Source organism: Dendrobates tinctorius, unplaced genomic scaffold, assembly GCF_039654945.1.
Source record: "Dendrobates tinctorius isolate UK_male_01 unplaced genomic scaffold, ASM3965494v1 ptg000011l, whole genome shotgun sequence".
NCBI classification, from domain to species: Eukaryota; Metazoa; Chordata; class Amphibia; order Anura; family Dendrobatidae; genus Dendrobates; species Dendrobates tinctorius.
The window spans coordinates 40,114,250-40,142,023 of NW_027361679.1; the positions used below are offsets into that span (position 1 = coordinate 40,114,250).

General features: G+C 43.2%; 1 protein-coding gene across 5 annotated transcripts in view; it reads right to left on the bottom strand.

Annotated features, from left to right (window-relative positions):
• Positions 1-27,774, bottom strand: part of PTPN13 (protein tyrosine phosphatase non-receptor type 13) — a 399,005-nt gene that overhangs the window by 337,356 nt on the left and 33,875 nt on the right. Inside the window, exon 1 of one of the 5 annotated variants that reach the window (XM_073541477.1) lies at positions 12,456-12,592. The exons of the other annotated variants lie outside the window; for them this stretch is intronic. The gene's annotated coding sequence lies outside the window, so the exon portion shown is untranslated. Of the gene's footprint in view, positions 1-12,455; positions 12,593-27,774 lie in introns of those variants that run through there. 5 annotated transcript variants of the gene reach the window in all.

Sequence of the window (27,774 nt, forward strand, 5' to 3'; positions counted from 1 at the left end):
GACGGTCGTATTGTGATATGGTATACTTGGGCTATGAGTCCCAGGGTCTGCCTCCAGAAATCCCCAATGTGCCCGCACTCCCACATAACATGCATCAAGTGGGCATCATCCTGCCCACACCTAACACATTGTGTATTGGGCCTAAGTCCCATTTTAAATAATAAGCTGGGTGTTTTATATACCCTGTGAATGAGATATATTTGCGAAAGCCGCTGGCACTCAGAAACCGCCATTTTAGGGACCTGTTCTAGAATATCGGACCACTGGTCCTCCGTCAGGGGGCCAACGTCCCGTTCCCACTTATTCTTAGCAGCAGTCAGTGGATATGTCTCCAGATGGGCAGGTAATAATCTTTTATATAATTCAGAGATAAGTCCCCTAGAAGACTCAGATGTAAGTAGCATATGTAGTGTTTGATTATGTGTCACTATCACCGGATTTGTCCTTCTCTGTTTTTCCAATGCATGTCTTAGCTGTAAGTACTGATAAAAGAAGACGTGCGGGAGGTGAAATTCTGTTCTCAATTGTTCAAAACTCTTAAGAGTATTATTTTGCAAAATTTGTGACACCAGATAAATCCCTTTATCTTCCCATCTTCCGAACCCCACCAGCTTTTTGATCTCTTGCAAATCCGGATTTCGCCACAATGGCCACAATTCCGTAGGCCCATTTATCTTCAAAAGAGACTTACCCCTATCCCACACCTTGAAAATCATAGCCAACGTGGGGTATCGTGCCCCATTTATCTGCCGTCTTCCCACCTCCAACCGGCACCCTGGATATTTCCATACCGATCCTTCCCTCACAATATCACCACCATTGTCACACGCCCCGTCTCTACCCCAACCCTTAAGATGTTGCATCTGGGAGGCTATAAAGTATATGAATGGGTTTGGCACCGCCAATCCTCCCTCCTCCTTCCCTCGCTGCAGTATCTCCAAGCGAATCCTAGCCTGTTTTTTCTTCCAAATTAATTCCCGGAATAATGTATTTATTTTTGCAAAAAAGTCCCTACAGATCCACACCGGAGAATTATGTATCAAATATAATAATTGTGGCATCATTACCATTTTGATTAAGTTAGATCTACCAATATTCGACAACGGCAGGCGACACCAAGTATGTACTTTTGCTCTAAATCGCTGCAACAGGGGCTCCAGATTCAGAGCCCGAAAATCCTTCGGGGCAGGACTAACAATTATACCCAGATACCTAAACCTCCGAACTACAGGGACCGGTATCTGCAAATCTGAGAAATCCGCCGGGAGAGGGTCTATCGGCATTAAAGCTGATTTGGACCAATTAATCCGAAGACCAGACCTCAGCCCAAATTCTCGAATGACCTCCATTGCCGGCAAAATCGAGGAATGTACCTTATCTAAATATAGAAGTAAATCATCCGCGTACAATGATATCCTCAACTCCACAGTTCCACATCTGAATCCCATTATTTCTCTGGACTTCCGAATTGCAACTGCCAATGGCTCCACCGCAGTAGCAAATAGCAAGGGCGAGAGCGGGCACCCCTGTCTAGTACCTCTCCCAAGAGGAAAAGACTCAGAGACCCTGCCATTAGCCCCAACCTTCGCCACCGGCGAGCCATACAACAGCCTCACCCAATTTATAAATCTGTGTCCAAAGCCCATTTTCCGAAGTACCGCCCACAAAAAACCCCACTCCAAACTATCGAACGCCTTAGCGGCGTCTAAGGACAAAATTGCTCTTCCCCCCAACTCCCCAGAACTATGTTGAATCCCCAAGTATAGTTTCCTAAGGTTCATAGATGTGGCTCTGCCTGGGATAAATCCCGTCTGATCCTTCTGTATAACAGATGAGATAACTCGGGACATCCTATTGGCGAGTACCTTGGCCAATAATTTAACATCTGTTGATAATAGGGAAATCGGGCGATATGAATCCGGAACCTCTGGATCCTTTCCGGGCTTTAATATTAAAACTATCAAAGCTTCCCTCATAGATGGCGGGAGGACCCTCTGCCTTTCAGCCTCTTCAAATACCTTAAGTAGCTTAGGTAGCAGTAAGGGTGCATAGGTTTTGTAAAACTCGCCAGGCAGGCCATCCCTTCCTGGAGCCTTTTCATTTTGCATCTGACCAAGCGCCTCCTCCAACTCCTCCAACAGGATGTCCCGATCCAATGAATCCCTATCGCTATCAGCCAATGCAGGGAGAGAGAGCGCATCCAGGTACTGCTCAATCTCAGTCTCCGTGAGACTGCAATCTGATGTGTATAGTCGCATATAATACCTCCTTATCTCACTCACTATGTCCGCACTGTCTGTCACAGGACCACCCGAGTCCGTTTTTAGCCTATTGATATATGAAGATCCGTCCTGTGCTCTAATGACCGTGGCCAATAAATGTCCTACTCCCTCCCCCTCTATAAAATATTTTTGTTTGAGGAAATAACGTTTATTTGCTGCCACCGACATGAGGTTTTCCCTGAGCGACCCCTGTGCCTTCTCCAAAGCTTTTTTAGTTTCCTCTGTCGGGTTGAGTATCACCGCAGCCTCCGCAACAGACACCTCCTGGATCAGACTCTGGGTGTAGCGTCTATTTTGGCTTTTCCGTGTGCATATTTCTCTAATATATAAGCCCCTGACATAGGCTTTCATGGAATCCCAGACTATGTGTGATGATGCAGAGTACTCATTAAGTTGAAAATATTCTAGAATGGCATCATGCAAAGATCCCCCTATAAGCTGGATCCAGAAGGGATTAAGCTTCCAGATAGGTCTAGATAGGGTGAGGGGGTGTCCCCATGAAAGTGTGACATGTAGCGGCGAGTGATCAGATACACTTCTAGGCAGGTAGGCCACCCCTCGTACATATGGGGTCATGAGTGTATTCCCAATGGCCAGGTCTATCCGTGACATAGCGTGGTGGGAGCTAGAGTAGCAGGAAAACTGTCTGGCTGTGGGGTTTCGGACACGCCAAAGATCTACCATACCCAGCTCCACTAACGTTCTAGCAAATGAGGTTGAGGCTGCATCCTCTGATATGTTTCCCGAATGCAACTTATCCAAATAGGGATGCAAATATGTATTAAAATCTCCTATTAGAAGAGTCGGCGCAGGGGGAAAGGAACCCAAAATAGACAAGATTCTTTTTACTGGTTCGACTGAATAGGGCGGGGGGATGTATATGGCAACCAAAATAAATTGTATACCGTATAACGTGCAAAGCAAACATACAAATCTGCCCCCAGGGTCAACCACTGATTTAGTACATGAGAAGGGGATGGACCTGTGCACCAGCACACTGACACCCCGCGCATGGGTCGAGTACGTGGAATGATATTCATGTGAAACCCATCCCTTTCTTAGCCAATGAATATTATCTTTCACCATGTGGGTCTCAGACATACACAGGATAGCCGGGAGAAATTTCTGCATATTAGTAAATATAGCACATCTCTTATTTGCATCCCCGAGCCCCCTAACATTCCACGCTACAATATTAAGTGATATCGCCATAAGAGCAGACTAAAAAATGAGAAATCGGAACATACTCCACTCCCGAGGGAGAGAGGCAATCTCCACCATCCCTCAGTACAATGAATTGGGCGACACGGCTGACGCACATCACATCCCACAGAACAATTAGGGAATACAACAACAAACGAAAAAAACAAAGGAGGGAGAGGGAGCACTGCACACCAGTGCACAGCGCCCCTACCCCCAAACACAAGTGTAACTTGCACATTTCTCTCAAATAGAGAGAATCAGGGCTAGAAAACTCGCCCAGAGTCCATGCAGGGAGAAGGGTCCACAGCTTGTCACTGTAACGAGTGTCCACAGCGATCCGGTCAGCTCCCGCCCTGAATCCGAAATGGAATGAACAGTAGTAATTATACCAGCATAGCGTCCTAGACAAAAAGGAGTAACAACACCTGGTGGCGAAAAAAGGGAGAACTTCAAGTATTCTTCCTCCTCATGGACCTCTCATTAATATCCAGCCAGGACAGCGCCATTCCCGCCGTATCAAAAAAGTGCGTTTCTCCATTCACATCAATCCGCAGTCTAGCAGGGTACATCATGGAATATGTCACCTGTAAGTCACGTAGGCGTTTTTTAATCTCAATAAATTGCGCCCTTTTACGCTGCACCTCCAGGGAAAAATCAGGGAAAATGGAGACTTTCCTCCCATTAATAGCAAGTTCCTTAATGTCTCTGGATCTGCGCAGGATAGCATCTCTATCTTTAAAGTGTAGGAGCTTAAGCAAGATGGGACGCGGGGGTGCTCCCGGCGGGGGGGCACGCGTAGGGACCCTGTGTGCTCTCTCAATAGTAAAGAATGGGGACAAAACATCTTTACCAAAGGTGTCCATTAGCCATTTTTCAAAAAAGCCAAGTGAGTCAGTCCCCTCCGTCCTCTCCGGAACCCCCACCAGTCGCAGATTACTTCTACGGGAGCGGTTCTCTAAATCATCCACCTTGTTCAGCAGTATTGTAATATTTTGCGTGGCTTTTCCCAGCTCCCGTGTTATTGGTGGCAATTTATCCTCCGTCGCACCAACACGCTCCTCCAGTTCCCCCACCCTGGCAGTCACCCCTCGCAGCTCTTGTTTAATACAGGCCATGTCCTTGGTGACAATCTCCATTTGATTACTTAGAGTGGCCAGTGTGGTATTGCAGGAGTTAATTGCTGCGAGGATTTCTCCCAGTGTGGGCTCAGCAGTCACAGACTCCGGCTGCTCCCCATCCCCCACTCCTTCCTCCTCCAGCACAGGCCCCTGTGTCTGCACGTGTTGGGCTGAAGGGGGGCCCAGTTTACTCACTGTTCCCTCCCTGGAGAGATGATCCTCCAGCTCCACGCTGCATCCAGCGTCTGCCTCAGTCTGTGCACTGGGCGATCGAGCAGCAGCAGGAGGCACCCTTGCATATCGTTCCAGCCTGCCAGCAGCTCCCATCGCTCCACTACCAGCCGACTTGTTGTTTGCTGGTGCCATCCTGGATGTAGCAGAGGCGCGCCCCGGCGTCTCCTTATCTTTTTTACTGCTGCGGTTCGACATGGCCCAAGGATCCTCCGCTGTCTAAACGCCCAGGGAGATATTGCAGCCCTCCAGGTCAGTGGGACTCGTCAGCAGTGCCGGTAATCAGGATTTATTGTCGGATCCGGGCAGGAGCTCTCTCACTCCACGTCCTCCCTACATGAGGTCCAGGCCACGCCAATTCAGGGGGTTTTAAATCATTAAGAAAGGTCTCATTTCATAACTTAACCTGTCAACTTTTGAAAATATGTAGAATTGTGTACTCAATGATTTATTATGGTTTTCCAATGTGATGGAAAAAATATTGGGATTCACGCTCTCTGGTATGCATTAGGCCTCTTTCACACATCAGTATTTTTGATCAGTATTTCATCAGTATTTGTATGCCAAAACCAGGAGTGTCTCCAAAACAAAGAACAAGACATCAGTCTTTCAATTATATTTTTTTCTTGGTAAGTTCCATTCCTATGCTTTGGCATACAAACACTGATGCAAAATACTGACGTGTGAATGAGCCTTTAGGTAGTGTTCACACAGGCAATGCAGTTTTGGTCCAAACGTGCAGTTTTTATTGCTTTCCACAGGTTGCACAGAACCATAAAAACAGAATCATAATTATAAATCCTCAGGCTTGTCCAGGCACTAACCAAACAGTTTAGACCCTGACTTCTGTACTTCACACACCACTAATCCTCAGTTCAGTCAAACAAAACTGCTATAGTCCACAGCAACCACTGTCACTTGGTGCACATGGCTTGTGCAGACTCTTCTCCAACAGATTCTGGCTTGTTTCTCTCTCCAACTCAAGACACATCCAGTCTGCTCCGCCTACCCAGCAGACTGACGTAGGTGAACACCTAGCCAGTATATATACAAAGCTAGCCAGGTGTACTAATCAAATCCTGCAGCGCTAAGATTTAACCCTAGCCTACCTGGCACTGCTGCACTCGCCATGATTTTCTGGTAAGCTGTCCAGAAAAAAAAATTAAGTTTGCAACCCTTGGGCCGGGTAGGAGAGGAGGCTGCATGGATGTGATTATACTGAAAGGACCAGTGGAGAGGGGGCTGGGGGAAATCTATAGATGTGATTATACTGAAAGGACCAGTGGAGAGGGGGCTGGGGGAAATCTATAGATGTGATTATACTGAAAGGTATGCAATTACACTAGGGGGGTTCAGGAAGTGTATGTATGGATACTATTATATTATGGGGCTATGGTTGTGATTACACTGAGGGAGGGAGAGATTGATACGAATGGTGCACGGGCCTGTGCATGCGATTATACTGGGAGGTGAAAAGGGATCTTATGGATGCAATTATACTGAGGGTAGGTAGGAAGAATATAGATTTTGCTACAGTGGGCGTGCTATAAATGGATTATACCGGGGATGGGGCTAGAAAAGAGCTCATGGATGTGATTATACTGAAAAGGGTCGGGAAGACTAGAGGTGAGATTTTTTTGAGGGGAAGCCCACGTATGGGATTATGAGATTATAATCTTGATGGGGAGTCTATAGATGCAATTCTACAGGGGAGCTTTATAAATGGGAGGGAAACTTAGTAAAGTGATTATAATGTGGGGGGATCGAGACGATTGGAATATGAGGGCAGGGCTCTAGACGTTGTGGTAGATCAGCTCCCTTGGCTGCACGTGTCTCTATAAAATCTTCCACTGGTTTATTAAGAGTACTGCACAAACCTGTGCAACGTTAGCAAAACAAACACAGCCAGCCTAACAGGAAAACAACAACATAGCGAATGGCACAGCCCTTGCTGCTGCGGGAATCCGTCCGCTTCAGGAACAAACACCAGAAGATTCAGCTTTCCTTGACATGAAAACAAAGCTCAAGAGCTTGCACCTCCAGGCCCACCCACCACTGAACACCCTAGAAGGCTGGGTATTTACCTTCTGGACTGGCTGTTCAATCAACCTAGCACAAAACATGGCACATTAACCCCTCTCAGCATTTAGGGTGCCGGAGCATTTCCCTAGATTTATATTACTGGAGCTAACACCCTCAGCGCTACATAACTCCCCTCCCAAAGCTTTGCAAGTGACTTTGTCATAACGTGCATAAATGGTTGCAACACTGTATACAATATAGTCGGCGGCGGGTAACTTTACTCCGGATATGTAAATGAATGGACGGGGAGAGCAGAACTTTGAAAGATCTGTACATAGTGGGTGAGCGAGCACTTTGGATATGTGGATGCAATTTAGGAGACAGTGATTGTGACCATGAGGAGAAACAACTTTATAATAGCTATTTAACACTAAAGAGGCTTTCCAAATATTTTTCTAAATGATTACAAAGTAAGAAATGCTTTAACTTCTACTTATCTGGTAAATTCACTGCAGCTCCACTGTGTTTGTCAGTGCACTGACGAAGTATTGACTACAGTTACTGTAGGTAACCCTGTAGTCAATTTGTGTTTTCAGTGGTAATAAACATTCCCAGTGAGGCCAGTAACTCACAGAAGGGGACATCTTATGTCACGTTTAGTATTGGGCCAGCATTTTACATCAGTATTTGTAAGCCATAACCAGGAGTGGTGTATGTGTTTCTATTATACTTTTCCTCTGATTATTTCAGTCCTGGTTTTGGCTGACAAATACTGAGGTAAAATACTGACCAAATACTGATTGTGTGCACACACCCTTAGAGTACTTACTGCAGGTCAATAGACAAAGAGGTAAGGCATCCAGCTCACCTATTTTGATGAATGCACAGGATCTAAATCCACCACCAATACAAAAGTCCAACAAGGAAATCCAGCACGTGTAAAAAATGAATAATACTTAATTTAAAGCAAAACGATTATGGACTAAGGGTACTTTTTTCCACTTGCCATCCTTTAGGCCGGTTACACATGTCCTGATATTTCCATTCCTGGAAAAAACGGTACCAGAGATATCCGTGTCCATTTGTTACATTCGTGTGCTATCAGTGTGTGATCCATGTGCTGTCCGTGTATTGAAACAATTTGTTTCAATGTTAACCCTATGACTTTTAAAACACACATGGATGGCACATGAACGTGTCGGAGTCTCCGATATGTGAGAAAACGGTCACCACATGTACTGGAGACACTGACGTGTGAAACCGGCCTCATTGAAATTTTTTAAACCCCTTAGTGACGGAGCTAAATTTTTTAAATCTGACCAATGTCACTTTATGTGGTAATAACTCTGGAACACTTCAACAAATCCCAGTGATTTTGAGACTGTTTTTTCGTGACACATTGTACTTTATGATAATGGTAAATTTAGGTCAATACGTTTTGTTTTTATTTATAAAAAATATCAGAAATTTGAGAAAAATGTTAAAAAATTAGCAATTTTCAAACTTTGAATGGTTATCCCTTTAATCCAGATAGTCATACCACACAAAGACATTCATAAATAACATTTTCCGCATGTCTGCTTTACATGAGCACCATTTGTAAAATGTTCTTTTATTTTGCTAGCATTTTAGGAAGTTTAAAAATGTAGCAGTAATTTTTCATTTTATCAAGGGAATTTATCAAATTTATTTTTTCGGGACCTATCCAGGTTTGAAGTGACTTTGGGGGTCCTATATATTGGAAAACCCCCAAAAGTAAAGCCATTTTAAAAACATCACACCCTGACATATTGAAAACTGCAGTCAGGTAGTTTATTAACCCTTCAGGTGATTTTCAGAAATTAATGCAAAGTGGCATGACAAATGAAAAAGTGTATTATTACCACCTAAGGGTATGTGCACATGTAGTTTTTTGGGTGTGCGGATTTTGGAGAGAAAACCGCAGGTAAATCCGCAGGACTTTACACCTCATAATGGATGAGGTGTAAAAACTGCAGCGCTTCTGCACCAAACAATTTACATGCTACGGATTGTAAACTGCAGCAAAACCACGCGGAAAAATCCGCAGCATGTGCACTGCGTTTTTTTTTTTTCCATTGAAAATAAAGGTACTGTACAACGCAGCAGAATCTGCTGCGTTTCTGCAGAGCCAAAACCGCTGCGGAAACGCAGCAGATTTCACTACGTGTGCACATACCCTAAATGTCGCTGACTTCTGAACAGGTTACAACAGCCGTCAGACTCTAAGGCCGCTATTTGGGCCTGAATTGCCATGGCAAACATCAGGACCACACAATCATGATCTTAGGGTGCGGATGGGGATAAAGAGGAAGCCCCCACACTGTTAACCATTTATATGATGTTGTCACTATTGACAGCAGCATCTAAGGGGTTAAACTGATATGGACGGTGCAAACACTGATCTTTGCTGATGCAGCAAGTTGACAGCTATAGTGGACAGCCGACAGCTGCTGGATTGTCTCCTGTATGGGGAGGCTATTCTCTTACATCTCACGTCAGTTAAAATACGTATTGGCGGTCATTAAGGGGTTAAGCATTGGAAATCAAGTATTATACATTTTTTAGATGTGCTGGATCTCCTTGTTGAACTTTCAACAGACCATCAGGATCACCTTTTCTTTTTCTATGTTTAATTTATTTTTGTTAAACCTGGGATAATGCCTGTAATTTAGCTTCATTAAAGGGAATCTGTCACCAGGTATTTTATACTTTATCTAAGAGCTGACTGATATAGGGAAATAGACCCTGACTCCAACCTTTCTGTGTACACTATGGCATTGGCAGAAAGCTGACAATCAGTGGTGGGGGCAGAGTTATTCTGAGGTATAGTAGGTAATCTCCTGCTGATAAAACTAAAGCTAGTAGCCCATTAAGCGACACCACTGGAATCAGGGTTTCTGTCTCTTCATTATGTTGCTCACAGATTAGGTGGCAAAAATCTTGTGACAGTTTCCCTTTTACGCGGTGCACGCACAATGAGTTTTTGGTGGGTTACTGATGCTGCGCATTTGCATACAAATGCAGCACCTTACAGTTAGGCTGTGTGCACATACTGCGGATTAGGTGCGGATTTTGTAAAATCCGCAGGTGAAACCGCAGGTCAAAATACCTGCGGTTTTACCTGCGGATTGCTCTGCGGTTTTGCCCTGCGGTTTTTAATCTCCTCAATGGAGGAGATGGCAAACCGCAGGGGAATCCGCAGAAAGAATTGACATGTCAATTCTTTCTGCGGATTGAAAACCGCAGATAATCCGCGCGGAAAATTCCGCACCATCTGTATTGCGGTTTTTGATTCCCATAGGGAATCATGCTACTGTACACCGCAGCAAAAACTGCTGCGGGTCTGCAGCGGCCAAATCCGCTGCGGAACCGCAGCAAAATCCGCAGCGTGTGCACACAGCCTTACAGGAAAGTGGATGGGATCTATACCAATGTCATATGTCCACTATGCTTTTCTTAACTTAGTGTAATCAGATGTGCGTTGCGTGTTTCAAATCCATAAAATCCATAACACATCAATTTCTCCTTTTCAGCTTTTTCTTTTCAGATTTTTCCCATAGACTTGAATTAGGTGCAGAAAACTCTCAGGGATAAACGCACATGCATTTTTAGTGTGTGTTACAGTGGAAACGCATAAAAAACGCACGCAGTCTGCAACATAACTTTATTGATAAATACCAGGGAGTATCAAAAACAAAGTAACTTTTTAGAGACAAAAACGCACGTAAAAAAAAAAAAAAGCAATCATAATCGCAATTAACCTAAGTTACTTAATAGGTGCAGAAAATCACCCAAATCTAACTGCGGGAAAGTAGCCTAACTTAGTGTACATTATTTAAATATACTGTATATTTAAATAGGACAAGTGAAATCTTCATTTGGCTAATACATTACTTAGGTTAGGAGTTCCCAATGATTCCTGGGTAACATTTTTAGTTTGGATTGAAGTGCATTATATTTTGCAATAAACAGATACCACCCAAAAAAAATATTCATACTTAATATACAAGATTAAATTATGGTATAAAAAAGAAAACTTTAAGTAAAGAGTGGTTACAATTGTGAGTGCTGTTACCCAAGAGCGATAAACAAACTACAGTGGATTTAATGTATAATCCGAGCAGAAATCTATGTCTGGACTATTTTTTTTTGCTTGGAATACAATCTGTAAGTCGCTCAACAGGACAAAAGTCCATTTTTTTTTTTTTTTGTTTTATATATATTCACCCACTTCTCCCTCCACAGACCACTGCCTGGTCCTCGACCACATCCGAATGCTTGGAGACTCTGGAGGATTTGCAAGCTTATATGATATGACCATTGCAGCCAATTATTGACCGCAGCAGCGAGTATGTCCAGATGCACAGGTGTGCGAACCCGTAGGGCACCAAGCAGCGATATAAAGGGACTTTCAGCAAGTGTATTGTAAGAAGTACGAGACAATCCCTTTAACATGGAAATTTGAATTTTTTTTTTTATTAATACATTTTTTTTTCACTTCTGGTGCTGACTCCTTGAACATCACAAGAGCAATTGCAACTGTATACTTTTTACCTTCTGCAAATGATCTTTACAGGTTACTAAAGCAACTGAACAAGAAAGTCCGCAGCATATCATGTTGCTATGCCTAGAATTTAAACAAGTTTCATAAGAATTGGTGCTAAAACGCACGTTCAATGACGGCAGGGAATCTGTGGATGTAGGACAATGTGACAACAAAATCAAATCCATAAGGAAAATCATCATAATAACATGTGACCATCATCACCACCAAATCGCCCTTCATTACACATGAAGCACTTCATTACGAGAACAGCAAACGCTAGGCACATTTATTAGAGCGCGTAGAATTAGAAGAATCTCATTTTAGAAACATACCATCTAAACAGGCAGGTAATTACCCAATAAACGAGCAAAACATTCATCGGGTGAGATGATTTTTAAGCTAGCTTAGAAACCATTGCTCTCGGCAGCATACCATCTTGTGTAAGGCTGGGTTCATATTGCGTTAGAGCAGTCCGTTCAACGCATGCGTTAAACAGACTGTGCTAACGCAACTCCTTATATTTGATCGTGTTATGTGAATGCGCTAGCACAGATGCTCCATCTGCGCTAGCGGTGACAGACCCTCGACCGCTGCAGACCGTGTCCGAGGGGCAGTCACAGAATGATGGCACATCGCTAACGCATGCCGATTATGACATGCGTTAGCGATGCGCTACATTATGGCAGTCTATGGGTGCATTAACCGCATCCGTTACATAGCGTTAATGCCGCTATGTATGTAACGGAGGCGTTAAACGCAGCGCAATAAAGCATTATGAACCCAGCCTAAACCGGCGACGTGCTGCCTATAAAATTATATTCTGTTGCAGTAACAATTGCTCTGCAAGCATAGAGTGACTAAACTTTCTTATTGAATTTTTCTATTTAGTAGGCACTTGAATTGCCAGCAGATTGGTGGACGTCGGGTTTCTGCAAAGCTATGCTTTTTATCCACTCCAGCTTTTTTTTCTTAGAAATACTAAGGTAACAAACTCACCAAATACTCAACGTGTGCACATAGCCTTATACTCACCTGCCGGTGTCTTCACCTTCAATCACCACCACTCCCATCAGTTTAAATCAGTTTGTGACCGGACTGAACTCTCCAGTATTTGCTGGAGCAAGCCGGAAATCACAACTCAATACAAGTCTATGAGAGAGTTTCGTACTGGCTCTCATAAACTTACATTGAGAGCTTGTGATATGACCTCTGAATTCCAGCCAGTCAGAAGTTGCAGAAGAAGCTGGAGGGTGAGTATAAGGGCTCATACTCACTTGCGAGAGACTCGAATGATTCTTGTGAAAGTCTCTCGCATGAAAACCCGGCACTGCCGCCGGCAATTGGACCGGAGCGTGCGGCTACTTGTATTTCTATGCAGCCGCAAACTTTGGTCCCAGTGCCGGAGCCAGTGCCAGGTATTCATGCGAGAGATTCGCATGAAAATTGTGCGAGTATCTCGCAAGTATGAGCCCTAAGATGGAGGCAGAGACCTTAGATTAATAACACCACTCCAGCAGTGAAAAAAAACCAGCTGGAGTGGTGCTTTAATCCATACTTCTGGCTGTGTGTGTGCTCAGAAAGGAGGTGTGTACAATTATCTGCTGAGGTACGAACTTCTCCGGGGTCTATTGCTCGATTTGTGGGGAGTCTCAGAACCCTTGCTGCCTCCGATCTGCAGGCAATTCATTATCTTTCTAAATAGGAAAAATAAATATGAAATGACTGCCAAATGCCTTTCATGTAGCTGTAAAAAAACAAAACTATGAATAACATAGAAAAATATTGTACTGTTTTAATTAGTAATCCATACTGTGTGCAATATTCTTTTTTTATCCCCAGGCATGTTAATCTGCTGAAAAATTGGCCCTCACTGGGCTTCAACAAAGAGTTGGCAAAATTCCCCTTTGGGTTTCTCTCTCTCTCACTGCACACAATTATACTTAATTAAGAATTTGTAGAGATTTTTTTGGGGTGCGAGAGCTTTGTTTTTCCAATGAATAGGAATTTACATTAATCAGCCTAGTACTGTGCAGGTCCTCACTGTGCCACCAAAAGAGCTCTGACCTATTACCGTAAGTGTAACTTTTATTTCCTTTATTTCATTAAATTATACAGTCTGCAATTGTGGCCTTTTCTGCATGCTTTCATTTCCATTAATGTTCCTCCAATATTCCTAAAAGTCCACCCCTATCCCTTTCCTTTTTGGATAAGCTCGACTGCAGCTATACACGGTGTTCCAAATTATTACGCAAATTGGATTTAAGTGTCATAAAGATGTAATTTTTTGTTTATCAAATAAACTCATAAATGGTATTGTGTATCAGGGCTCTTTGGATCACTGAAATCAATCTCAAATGCCTGTGATAATTAGTTTACCAGGTGAGCTCAATTAATGGAAAGCTACTTAAGAATGATGTTCCACATTATTAAGCAGGGCACAGGTTTCAAGGAATTTGGGAAATAAAAAGGATCTCTCTGCTGCTGAAAAGCATCAAATAGTGCAATGCCTTGGTCAAGAGATGAAAACATTAGATATTTCCCAAAAACTTAAACGTGATCATTGTACTGTTAAGAGATTTGTGGTTGATTCTGAGCACAGACGTGTTCGTGCTGATAAAGGCAGAATGAGGAAGGTTTCTGCCAGGCAAGTTCATTGGATTAAGAGAGTGGCTGCTAAAAAGCCATTACAAACCAGCAAACAGATATTTAAAGCTGCTGGTGCCTCTGGAGTCCCTCGAACTTCAAGGTTTAGGATCCTTCAAAGGCTTGCTGTGGTGCATAAATCTACTATTCAGCCACCCCTAAACAGTGTTCACAAGCAGAAATGGTTGCAGTGGGCCCAGACATACATGAAGACTAATTTTCAAACAGTCTTGTTTACTGATGAGTGTCGAGCAACCCTGGATAGTCCAGATGGATGGTTGGTGGATGGCCACTATGTCACAACAAGGCTGCGACGTCAGCAAGGAGGTGGAGGAGTCATGTTTTGGGCCGGAATCATTGGGAAACAGCTGGTAGGGCCCTTTAAGGTTCCTGAAGGTGTGAAAATGATCTCTGCAAAGTATATAGAGTTTCTGACTGACAGCTGTCTTCCAAAGTATAAAAAGCAGAAACGTGCCTTCAGGAGCAAAATCCTCTTCATGCATGACACTGCACCACGTCATGCTGCAAAGAATACCTCTGAGTCATTGACTGCTATGGGCATAAAAGGATATAAACTCATGGTGTGGTCACCATCTTCCACTGACCTCAACCCTATAGAGAACCTTTGGAGTATCATCAAGCAAAAGATCTATGAGGGTGGGAGGCAGCTCACATCAAAACAGCAGTTCTGGGAGGCTATTCTGACTTCATGCAAAGAAATACAAGCAGAAACTCTCCAAAAACTCCCAATTTCAATGGATGCAAGAATTGTGAAGGTGATATCAAAGAAGGGTTCCTATGTTAACATGTAACTTGGCCTGTTAAGCTATTTAACTCCAAAATATCCTTTTTTGTTCAGTGAATGTGACCTCCTAATGCTGCAAATTCCACAAATGAGCATTTTCAGTTCTTTAAAACATATCAAATGTTTAGAAATTCTAATGTGCCTAATAATTTGGAACAGTGCAATTTGAGTTTTTATTCATTTTGGAGATTATACTGTTATTATTGGAAGGTTTCTTCAATAAAATTTGATTTATACTCTAACCGGTGATGACTTTTATTAGACTGACTGTCATTTGTACCGACTATTTAGGAAAATCAGAGAAAAATATCATTTGCATAATAATTTGGAACACAGTGTACAAACTCCAATGTCAACTCTGTACATGCCTAGTAAAGATAGTAAAGATACTTCATGCAGAGGAGGGCATTGCTCCAATGGGTGTGCTCTGTAGACTAGAGACATTAGAATAGATGCATTTGAGATTACGGTTCTCAAATATATACGACGTGTAAGGAGCAGTGCCGCGTGTGTACGAGGTGTACCGGAGCAAAGACATGTGTGTACGAGGTGTACCGAAGCAGAGCCGTGTGTGTACGAGGTGTACGGAGCGGAGCCATGTGTGTACGAGGTGTGCCGGAGCAGAGCCGTGTTTGTACGAGGTGTACGGAGCGAAGCCGTGTGTGTACGAGGTGTACGGAGCGGAGCCATGTGTGTACGAAATGTACGGAGCGGAGCCATGTGTGTACGAAGTGTACGGTGCGGAGCCGCACGTGTACGAGGTGTACGGAGCGGAGCCATGTGTGTATGAGGTGTGAGGAGCCGCATGTGTACGTGGTGTACGGAGCGGAGCCGTGTGTGTACGAGGTGTATGGTGGGGAGCATTTAAATCTCCCAAGTCCCAACCGTCCCGGATCCAGCGAGACAGTCCCGATTTTGAGAGAGAGACTGCCCAAGCCGGGAGCTTTCTTTTTCCACGGACACAAGAGTACACAGCGGAGCCCCAAGGAGCACTTTAAAACTTGCACGTAACGTTCTACCGGACGTGACGTGCTGGAATCTGACCAGAAATGAGGTAATTTCGGGAGGATATTGTGACGGAACCATGGAGGCACTTCAGGGAATGCTCCAGATCCATCACCGTGTCCTCCTCTGACAGAGCGGACAGCGGGATCGCCTTGGAATCAGGGATGTCGGCCATGTGAGCGGATCATGATATGTCCTGCATCAGGAGGCTCAGGTGGGCACTACAATGGGAGCCGGGCTGCTATGGTATCTTTATAGAATATTTCTTTCTTTGTTTCTTTCTCTCTGTTCTTTCTCTCTAATCTTTTTTTTTCTCTCTGTTCTCTTTCTGTCCCCTCTTTCTTTCTGTCTCTGTTCTATCTCTCTCTGTCTGTTCTCTCTTTCTCTCTCTCTTTTCTTTCTCTCTTTCCCCTCTTTCTTTCTCCTTTCTTTCCCCTCTTTCTTTCTCTCTGTTCTTTCCCCTCTTTCTTTCTTTTTCTCTCTACCTCTGTTCTTTCTTTCCCCTTTTTCTCTCTCTCTCTCTCCCTGTTCTTTTTTTCTGTCCACTCTTTTTCTCTCTGTTCTTTCTTTCTCCGTTCTTTCTTTCCCCTCTTCCTTTCTCTCTCCCTCTCTGTTCTTTTTTCCCCTCTTTCTTTCTCTCTCTGTTCTTTTTTCTGTCCACTCTTTCTTTCTCTCTGTTCTTTCTTTTTTTCTCTTTGTTCTTTCTTTCCCCTCTTTCTTTCTCTCTTTGTTCTTTCCCCTCTTTCTTTCTCTCTTTGTTCTTTCTTTCTTTACCCTCTTTCTTTCTCTTTCTCTGTTCTTCCTCTCTGTTCTCTATTTCCCCTCTTTCTTTCTCGGTTCTTTTTTCCCCCTCTTTCTTTCTTTCTCTGTTCTTTTTTCTGTCCACTCTTTCTTTCTCTCTGTTCTTTCTTTTTTTCTCTCTCTGTTCTTTCTTTCCCCTCTTTCTTTCTCTCTTTGTTCTTTCTTTCCCCTCTTTCTTTCTCTGTTTGTTCTTTCTTTCTTTACCCTCTTTCTCTTTTTCTGTTCTTTTCTCTCTTTCTCTCTGTTTCTTTCTCTCTCTGTTCTTCCTCTCTGTTCTCTATTTCCCCTCTTTCTTTCTCTCTGTTCTTTTTTCTGTCCACTCTTTCTCTCTGTTCTTTCTTTCTCTCTGTTCTTTCTTTCCCCTCTTTCTTTCTTTCCCCTTTCTTTCTCTCTTTGTTCTTTCTTTCTTTACCCTTTCTCTCTGTTCTTTTCTTTCTCTCTCTCTGTTTCTTTCTCTCTGTTCTTTCTCTCTGTTCTTTATTTCCCCTCTTTCTTTCTTTCTCTCTCTTCTTTCTTTCTCTCTGTTCTTTCTTTCTCTGTTTCTTTCTCTCTGTTCTTCCTTTCTTTCTCTCTGTTCTTTCTTTCCCCTCTTTCTTTCTCTCTGTTCTCTCTCTTTCTTTCATGCGTACACTATTAATCAATAGCCTCGTTCACGTGAACGTGTTTTGCCACAGAGCGAGTGTCCATGTGGACCACATGCGTGTCCGTGTGATCCACACGGAGACAAGTCCATTTTTGGCCGGCACCACGGATGTCACACGGCATGAATGTGTTAAAGGGGGGGCCCACTGAGACTCTTTCACCCGGGGCCCGCAAAAACCTGGAGCCGGCCCTGCACATTGCTATTGTAGACACAAGGGTGACTGACAAGGTTCAGTGTTAGCACTCGGACCAGTCTCCACACAGAACAAGTTATGATCCACAAGATGTTCTGGCACTGCTCTATCAAAGCCAGGATTGTCCTTTTTATCAAATTGTACAATGGCAACGGACCAAGCGGAAGCCTAAGGGCTCATACCCATATGTGAGAAAAAAAACATTCCGATATCAGGACCGAAAAAACGGACGAGTGGCATGCAATTTTTTTTGTGTATGCAATCCGTATGCAATGCATTTTTTTTTCCTCTGGAACGATTATTCTACAGTCATTTACAGGACCATTTACAGTGTTCTATGCCACAGAATGGTAAGGTATCTGTAAAAAACGGATGGCATACGCATGGTCCAAGTGCGGTACGATTTTTTTTCTCGTATCCATTGACTTGCATTGGCGAGTCTCCTTCGAGATACGCAGCATGCTGTGATTTTTTCTCGGACCGATATCAGCTGAGAAAAAAAAAAATCGCAGATGAGATTTAACCCATTGAATGACATTGGTCCAAGCGCAGTCCGATTTTTTCCTCGGATTGCACTCGTCCGTTTTTCTCGCAAATGAGTATGAGCCCTTAAATGGACTCTGTCAGCACAGAGCGGCTGTTCAAACCCAGTTCAGATGCTCAGTGCATCATGTCATGGCCAAACATATGTAAGTGCACTCTCCCACATGATCGTTTTCCATCTATCTCCGCCTCTATGAAGCCAGAGCGGTCAATCAAAATAGCGGGGCAGAGACAGAGGGGAAACAAGCAGGTGCAGGTGGGAAGGTGCACTTAAATATTTTGTCACACTAAGGGTGAGTGCTTGTACTTGGTTCAAGGAGTCATTCTGTGCTGACAATGTCCCTTTAAGACTTTTTTCTTCTATGAACCACATTTCTGTTTTTTAAATGGTGTTTTCCTTGCGTTTTTGCCACAGAAAAAAACATTTTACATCAACGTTTACCTAAATATCATGCACATGGTGCCTATTTTTTACTTGCAGATTTGAGCCAGAGAGAAGGTTTTTATATCTGTAGAATGTCAATTCTTTCAGCGTTTCTTACTCATTCAAATGAATGGTAAACAAATTTGATGCGTAGTTACTGACATCTGGTGAGAATGTCATGTCAATAGCACCTGCAGAAGTATATTTATTTAGACAGTTGGCCTTTCACCCGCTGTATATGTACATACACACACGTATATAAAATTAGAAAAAAATAAATACCGTAAATGGCGAGGTCATCGAGAATCTTACTAAACCTACCACATTACCTTGTACTGTACGTGAACTCTCATAGGGGCGGGTTCATATTTCGGCAGACCCTAATTACCACTTTAGCTGCAAGTGGTCTGGATTTCTACATTTTTTTTCCCCTTTTTGCAATTAAAATCACATTAGGAGAACCACCGCATGCATACTTACAGGATTTCATTACCATAATATTTTAACAGTCTTGCATAAATAACCAGAGGTGAGTTCAAAAGTTTGTTGGTTTTCCTGCTGGGACAACGTCGTTTCGTTCCTAAAATCACGAGCCCTGTCAAATATTACGGAAAATGTGTAAATCAAAACGTGCACGTTGTCGTAAAGAAGACTGTGTCGTGCCGAGAAATTTACTACGGTTATAAAAAAAAATAAAGATAAAAAAAAGGGAGAGATTGGTATGCCTGGGAAACAAATAGTTAAATGAACATAGCCGCAGCACGGTTATTAACAAGCCCAGAATGATATTTGCAATTACGAGTTTGCTCGGCCTTTCATCCTGGTAGAGGTTGAGGGTTGTAATTATTGTGCTGCTCATGACGGCACATTCAAGCTCATGTAGACATTCTCTCCCACAGAAAATTATAGGTTTTCGAGTCTGCTTAGTTTTAGCATTAAAACCACATGTTCAAAACGCATTTGGTAGTAAATGTCTAAGGAAAAAGTACAGAACTACTCAGACAGGATACCCGAGAAGTCCTGGAATCCCATTGAAAATGGTAACAGATACCCACAAGTTTATGTGGATGCCTTTAATGTTCGGGCAATATTCGGTTTATGACAGAAGCCATTGTGTGGTGAAATATCTACTTTCTAAATGATCACAACAGATCCCAATTGGATTTCCATATTTTTACTGCCAAAGTAGTCTCGCCTGCTCTTCTATTCCTGCCGTCAAGAATGCAGCAACCCTGATGAAATCCACCCGCTGAAACAGCCACAGCAATAGCTCTATATATGTTACCCACACCCAGTCCGCAGAGTTATGTCACTAAAGCTGGCCATACATCAGTGATAGATGTCGGCAGAGTTGGACTGGCCCACCAGAGAACCGGAGATTCTCCGGTGGGCCCTGGCTTCTCCTTCAGCAGAGTTCATACTGCATACCTTGAGTGGGGGAGAAAGGTGGGCCCTCAGAATCAAATCCTCTGGTGGGCCCAATGTTCTTCAGTCAGACACTGGCTGTCGGCTTACAACTATATCTTGTACCTGCCCCATACATATGAACGTTCTGCTCAGCCAAGCACTTACGTGTTTTTAAAGGGGAGACAGAAGAAAACTACAGCAGCTTGTCAGCCCTAAAAACAAAAAGATTAGGGGTTCAAATCCCAACTGCCACATCCTTCTCTATCCGGATATCATCGGCGGCCATCATACACATCAGACGGTTGGTCGGTCCTGCCAAAGTTTAGCAGGACTATCATTTAACCCCTTAAGGACCACTTTATAGGTTAATGACCGAGACTAATTTTTTAAACCTGACCAGGGTCATTTTATAAGGTAGCGCTTCAACGGATTCCACCGATTCGAAGACTGTTTCTTCGTGACATATTGTACTTCATGATAGTGGTAAAATTTGTTCAATATAACACGTTTACTTGTGAAATATTGGAAATTTGGCAAGTTTTTTTTTTTAATTTTTGCAATTTTCCAAATTTTAATACTTATGCCCTTAAACCAGAGAGTTATGTCACACAGAAAAGTTAATAAATATTTACCACATTTCTACTTTACCTTTAGCACAATTTTTGAAACAATTTCTTTTTGTTAGGACGTTAGATGGGTTAAAAGTTGATAAGCAATTTCTAATTTTTCCAACAAAATCATTTATTTTTTTTTAGGGATCACTTCACATTTGAACTGACTTTTGGGGGCCTAAATGACAGAATATACCCAAAAGTGACCACACTGTAAAAACTGCACCCCTCAAAGTCCTCAAAACAGCAATAAAGAAGTTTATTAACTCTTCAGGTGATTCACAGGAATTAATAGAATGTGTAAGGGAAAAAAATTCAACATTTTACCTTTTTCACAAAAATGTACTTCAGCCCCATATTTTGTATTTTCACAAAGGTAACAGGAGAAAATGGATCCCAAAACTTGTTAAATTTCTCCTGAGTATTTAGATACCCAAATGTGGGGGGAAACCACTGTTTGGGCACACAGCAGGCCTCGGAAGAGAAAGAGTGCCGTTTGACAGCAAAAATGGCTGGAATCAAGATTGTACGCCATGTCGACTTTGGAGAGCTCCTGATGTGCCTAAACAGTGACAATCCCCCACAACTGACCCCATTTTGGAAACTAGACCACTTAAGAAACGTATCTAGATGTGTGGTGAGTAATTTGACCCCCAAGTGCTTCACAGACGTTTATAATGTATAGCCGTGAAAATAAAAAAAAGCATTTTAGGCCAAAATTTTTAATTTTACAAGAGAAAATGGACCGTGGAATTTGATGTGCAATTTCTTCTGAGTGCACCAATACCCCATATGTGGTCGAAAACTACTTTTGAGGCACAGTGCAAAGCTCAGAAGAGAAGATATTGGAGGTCAGAATTTGCTGGAATGGTTTAAGGGTGCCATGTCACATTGGAGGTTCCAGAACAGCGAAAAAAAAAAACATAAGTGACGTCATTTTACAAACTACACCACGCAATGAATTCATCCTGGGGGTGCAGTGAGCATATTGACACATGTGCATGACAAAAATTTATAGCACTGGGAGGTGAAGAAAGAATAACTATATTTTTATCACTAAATGTTGTTTTAGCCTCAAGTTTTAAATTTTTATAAGGGCTAATTGGAAAAAAATGGACCTCTGAGTTGTAATTTCTCCTGATTTCGCCAATACAATGCATGTGATCAGGAACTACTTTTGAGACATGGTGCAAAACTCAGAAGCGAAGGAGCGCCATATCATATTGCAGATTATACAGTTATGGCTTGCGGTGCCAAGACCCACTGGCAGAGCCCCTTAGGTGCCAGAACAGCAGAACCCCCATAAGTAACCCCATTTTACAAACTACAGCTCTCAAAGAATTCATCTAAGGATGCAGTGATCATATTGACACCATGGGGGTGTCACAGAGTTTTATACCATTGGGCAGTGAAGAAAAATAATTACATTTTTCCCACAAATATGTATGGTCTTATAGCATAATGTTTAAAGGTCATTGGCACCCATGATCTATTTTTTCATACTTCAAATACATTTAAAAATAAAATAAATTATCATATTTTTCGAACTATAAGACGCACTTTTTTCTTCCAAAAATTTAGAGGAAAATGGGGGGTACATCTTATAGTTCGGATGTACCTGCTGTAGCTGTGGACAGGGCGGTGGGGGGTGCGGCAGCCGCTAACCCAGCGGGTAACAGGAGGCAGGAGATGGCTACTGCTGCTAACTCCTGTGCCCACTGTAAAAGAGAAATTAATAGTCACTGCTCCCCACGCCCATAATTTCTCCCGCCTCTATGCACTGAAGTCAGAGCTGAGTGGGACTATGGGCGTTGGGAGCAGTGAATATTCTCTTTAATAGCATAAATCAGCTGGGCATGAATACAGGATGGGGATGATGGGGATGAAGGGACCATGCACACCAGAATGGGGATGGGGGGACCATGCACACCAGAATGGGGATGAGGGGACCATGCACACCAGAATGGGGATGAGGGGACCATGCACACCAGAATGGGGATGAGGGGACCATGCACACCAGAATGGGGATGAGGGGACCATGCACACCAGAATGGGAATGAGGGGACCATGCCCACCAGAATGGGGATGAGGGGACCATGCACACCAGAATGGGAATGAGGGGACCACGTACACCAGAATGGGAATGAGGGGACCATGTACACCAGAATGGGAATGAGGGGACCACATACACCAGAATGGGAATGAGGGAACCATATACACCAGAATGGGAATGAGGGGACCATGTACACCAGAATGGGAATGAGGGGACCATGTACACCAGAATGGGAATGAGGGGACCACGTACACCAGAATGGGAATGAGGGAACCATATACACCAGAATGGGAATGAGGGGATCATGTACAACAGAATGGGAATGAGGGGACCATGTACACCAAGATGGGCATGAGGGGACCATGTACATCAGGATGGGGATAAGGGGGCCGTGTATACCAGGATGGGGATGAGGGGGCCCATGTATACCAGGATGGGGATGAGGGAACCATGTATAAAAGGATGGTGATGAGGGGGCCGTGTATACCAGGAGGATGGAGATGAGGGGGACATGTATACCAGGATGGGGATAAGTGGGCACTGTATATCTGAATGGGGGACATGTATATGCCAGGATGGGGGATATTAGTACAGAATTGGGGGACATTACTCATGTAGCAGTGTCAGCAGCAGATCCCTCCTCCCATAAGTGCATCACGACCACATTTTTTGCTTCAATTTTTTTTCTATTTTACTCTTCTAAAACCTAGGTGTGCCTTATGGTCCGATGCATTTTATAGTTTGAAAAATAAGATAGCCCTTGTCATCTTTGTAGTAGAAACAGTGCCACCTTACTTCACAATCTCTTTCTGCTCTTTCTGCAGCTCTGCTGAAGAAATCTACAATACCAGACAAAGAGCATGAACAGAAGTGCCACTAGCCAGATAAAAGGGATTGGCAGGAGGTGTTTCAGTAAGTGTCATTGTCCCTTTATTTATTCTTGTATCGCTGATACCGAATACAAGTTCGAGAACAAAGTATTTCTTTCGGACCATAAGGGATCACGTGAAAAATGTATTCAATAAATAATGAATAAGAGTAAGGGTATGTGCACAGGCTGTGGAATCCGCTGCGGATTTGTCTGCGCGAATTTTGCAAAATCTGCAGTTAAATCCGCAGGTCAAAAGACCTGCGGATTATCTGCGGTTTTGCCTGCGGTTTGCCCTGCGGTTTCACCATCTCCACAATGGTGGAGATAGGAAACCGCTGCGGATTCCGCAGAAAGAATTGACATGTCAATTCTTTCTGCGGTTTCAAAACCGCGCGGAGAAATCCGCACCGTCTACACAGCGTTTTTTTTTTCCTTCCATTCATTTGAATGGTACTGTACACCGCAGCTAAAACTGCTGCAGAATCCGCAGTGTGTGCACACAGCCTGATAATCTCAAAGAGTGTAAATAGGTTTTGTATAGTGGATTGCTAATGTACTTTTACAGCAATGATGTTACTTCAACAGAAACCTCTTGTAGGTTTCATGCTTTGTGGTGTACCATGTCTGAAAAAAGTCATACAAACAGAAAAAAAAACATTAGATGCTTTTGAAAAACTTAAATGGACAATCAAATGAGTAATGGAAAACTCAAGAAGCAACATTTGCCTTAATTAAATTTCAATTACAGCCTTCTGCGGAAACTATGCTCCATAATAAAGCACAAGATTTCTTGAACAAAGGGCAGAGTCAAAACAGCATCCGGTCTTTTTTCACATACTGTGAATATATGTAGCTATATAAGTAAAAGGAATCTGTCAGAGGTGTTTGCTATGTAATTTAGGAGCACCATTATGTAGATGAAGATAGCCTGATTCCAGCAATGTGCCACATGCTAGGCTGTTTTGCTGTTCCAATAAAATCAGTGTTTTATCAGCAGAAGATTAACACTAGAGGACAAGATGCCTTGTGCCTTCCGGTCCAGAACCCACACTCCAGCAGTAACTAGCAGCTTTCTGTCACTATACAATGTACACGAAGCTGCCAATCAGTGGTGTGGCGGGTGTGCTGCACCCAGGAAACTAAGTGACACATCGTATCCCTCCGTACCTAATGCTGCTGTCAAATTACATCGCCAAAACCTGCTGTTAGATTCCCTTTAACATCACTATACGTTTAGGCCTCATTCACATTTTTGAATGAATATCAGTTCCTTATGGGAACCGATCACTTGATTTCCCACACAGCCATAGTGTTTTACCACTTTGCAATAGCTTTTTCAGCATGTCCTCGTACGAACCCTGTGAATTATGTTATAATATTACATATGTTTTATGCTGATTACACTGAAAAATTATCTGGGGGGCGCCATTCATCTGAGGAGTCATTCAGTGCCACACGCCTTCTAGTTTGAGTGACGTTTCACAGGATAGACATTGTAATTTAAAGCCAGACCTAGTGGGGATAATTACGACAATAGGGTGTGGGACTGCAAGACTCTTTCTATAAGCAGAAACACCAAGGTGATTCTTAAGGGCCTGTCACACTAAGCGATATCGCTAGCATGTCACTGGTTTTTGTGACGTTATAGCGATATCGCTACATGTGATACTTACCTCCGACCGCTCCCCCGCTGGTCGCGCGAGAACGTCCTGGTCCGTTTCTCGTCGCCAGCTTCCTGCTGGGCTTCCTGTGGCGCCCGATGAGCGACGCATGGACGCGGGCGGGAGGACGCAGGATCGCCCCGTCTGACAGGTAAGTAGCGACCCCCGTCCCCAGCGATGTCGCTGGTGAGATCTGCCCGTGTGGCAGCTCACTAGCGACCACTTAGCGATGCACCAGCGATCCTGACCGCGTCATATTGCTGGTCGGGATCGCTGGTGCATCGCTAAGTGTGACAGTACCTTTAAAGAGGAGCTTTCACAAACTTTTCATGTTGAACTGGACACACCATGTAATAGTGGCTGCAGAGCAGAATAATTTCACTTCTCAGTTGCGGAGATATTAGCAATCAAATATTTGGCACCTAATGGGTTAATTTTAGTTAAGGCCAAGTGTGTGATATTAGTTTTCACTGTGTGTGTGTACTTCTGCCTCCTGTATGATACTGACCAATCATAAGGAGCCTGCAACTTAGGCGTGCAGAAGGATCTGTGATAAACGCCCTGCCAGCTGTAGTGTGCAGCCTAAATAAGCACTGAGGACATATTAGGCTAAGTTTACACTAGTTGTTTTTGCTGTGTTTTTTTAATCCAATTTTCAGCTGTGTTTTACAGTACCAGAAAAAACCTATGAGATTTCAGAAATCTCATGAATACACATTGCTTTTTTTTTGTCATCAGTATTTTGTGCTTTGCATAGTTTTTTGGACAATGTCACTTCTTTCAGCGTTTTCTCAGCGCTTTTCACCCATTGAAAGCAATGGGTGATTTTAAAAAATGCTGACAAAATGCTGCAAAAACACAGGTATCAGGTTTTGGAGCATTTTTAATGAAAAAAAAAGCAAGTACAGCAGTATGTGAAACCCATTTATTTTTTACCATCTTGTCTTGGTCACCCAAGGATGGCAGTTTAGATTAATACAGTTTATTAAATTAGTGATGTGTAAAAAAGTAAACACTGGCCAACAAAGGTGTGAGGCTATGTGCACACGGTGCGGATTCTGCTGCGGATCCGCAGCGATTCTGGCCCTGCGGGTCTGCAGCAGTTTCTGTTGCGTTGTACAGTACCATTGTTTTCAATGGTCAAACCAAAAACGCTGTGCACATGTTGTGGATTTTTCCGCGTGGATTTGCTGCGCGTTACAATCCGCAGCATGTCAATTCTTTGTGCGGATTCCGCTGCGGTTTCACACCTTATCCATTAAAAGGTGTGAAGCCGCAGGGCTAAACCGCAGGACTTTTGACCTGCGGATTTACCTGCGGTGTTTTACAAATCCGCAGCTTTCAAAAGTACGTGTGCACATAGCCTAAGATTGAACAGTGCCTGAGCGAGTCAATGGTTGACCAAAGTATGAAAGTTAAACAGTGTGCTACAAACTCAATACACTGCCAGTGTCTTAGGTAAACAATTCCAGGCCAATTCACCTCGCTCAGCTGTTACGTTTGTATGTGCATTTTTTGATGAACATATGTCTTGTATTGGTGACCTGTCTGCTGTGATGAAGCAAAGCTGAACTTGGGATCCTGAAAAACGCAGCAAAAATGTAGTAAAAAAATGCACCAAAACATGCGTTTAAGACGATGCTTCTTTTCTGCCAAGAGCTCAGGTTTTGCAGCAGGAAAAAAAAGCAGCAAAATCGCCTAGTGTGAACTTAGCATTACACAGCACAGAAGTGGGGAAATATTAGCTGGGATATAAAGCTCCACACCTCTGTGCTGTGTAAGGCCTCTTTCACACATCAGTATTTTTGATCAGTATTTGTATGCCAAAACCAGGAATGTCTCCAAAACAAAGAACAGGAGTCAGTCTTTCAATTATATTTTTTTCTCGGTAAATTTCACTCCTGGCTTTGGCATACAAACACTGATGCAAAATACTGACGTGTGAAAGAGCCTTAATATGTCTTCATTGCTTGTTTAGGCTGCACATTCTGGTTGGTAGGACCAGTGGACTCAGGTGATGTGACTGGTGACATCATCACAGATCCTTCTGCACTTCTATGTTGCTGCCTGCTTATGATTGGTTAGCGTCACACAGAGGCAGAAGTACACACCACAAGCAAAAACTATCTAATACCACCCAGTTAGACTCAGGCTACTTTCACACTTGCATTTTTTGGCGCTGCGCACCGTGCGCAGTGCAAACGCACATAAAAAAACGCATCATGCGTTTGTGTGCGTTTTTTTGCGGGTTTGGGTGCGTTTTTTTAAAAAAACCGCATGCATTTTTTTGCGCATACGTGCGCATTACCATGCGCACGTATGCGCACCCATAGACTATAATGGGTGTAAAAAAAAACGCATTGCGTGCGCATGCATTTTTTGGGGGCAAGTCGGACGCACACAAAATGCAACAGGATGCATTTTGTGCGCCTGAGCGCACACTACAAAAAACTGCATGCGCGTACAAACGCATGCGCACCTATGCGCACCCATGTAAAAGATAGGGGGAAAAACGCATGCGTTTTTTGCGCAAAAAAACGCAAGTGTGAAACCAGCCTAAAAATCTTAAAATGAACTCATAATGTCCCAAATATTTGATTGATAATATCTCCGCAACTGAGAAGCAAAATAAAAAAACAAAACTTTTTATTCTGCTCTGTACCCACTAGTACATTGTGTGTCCAGTTCAAC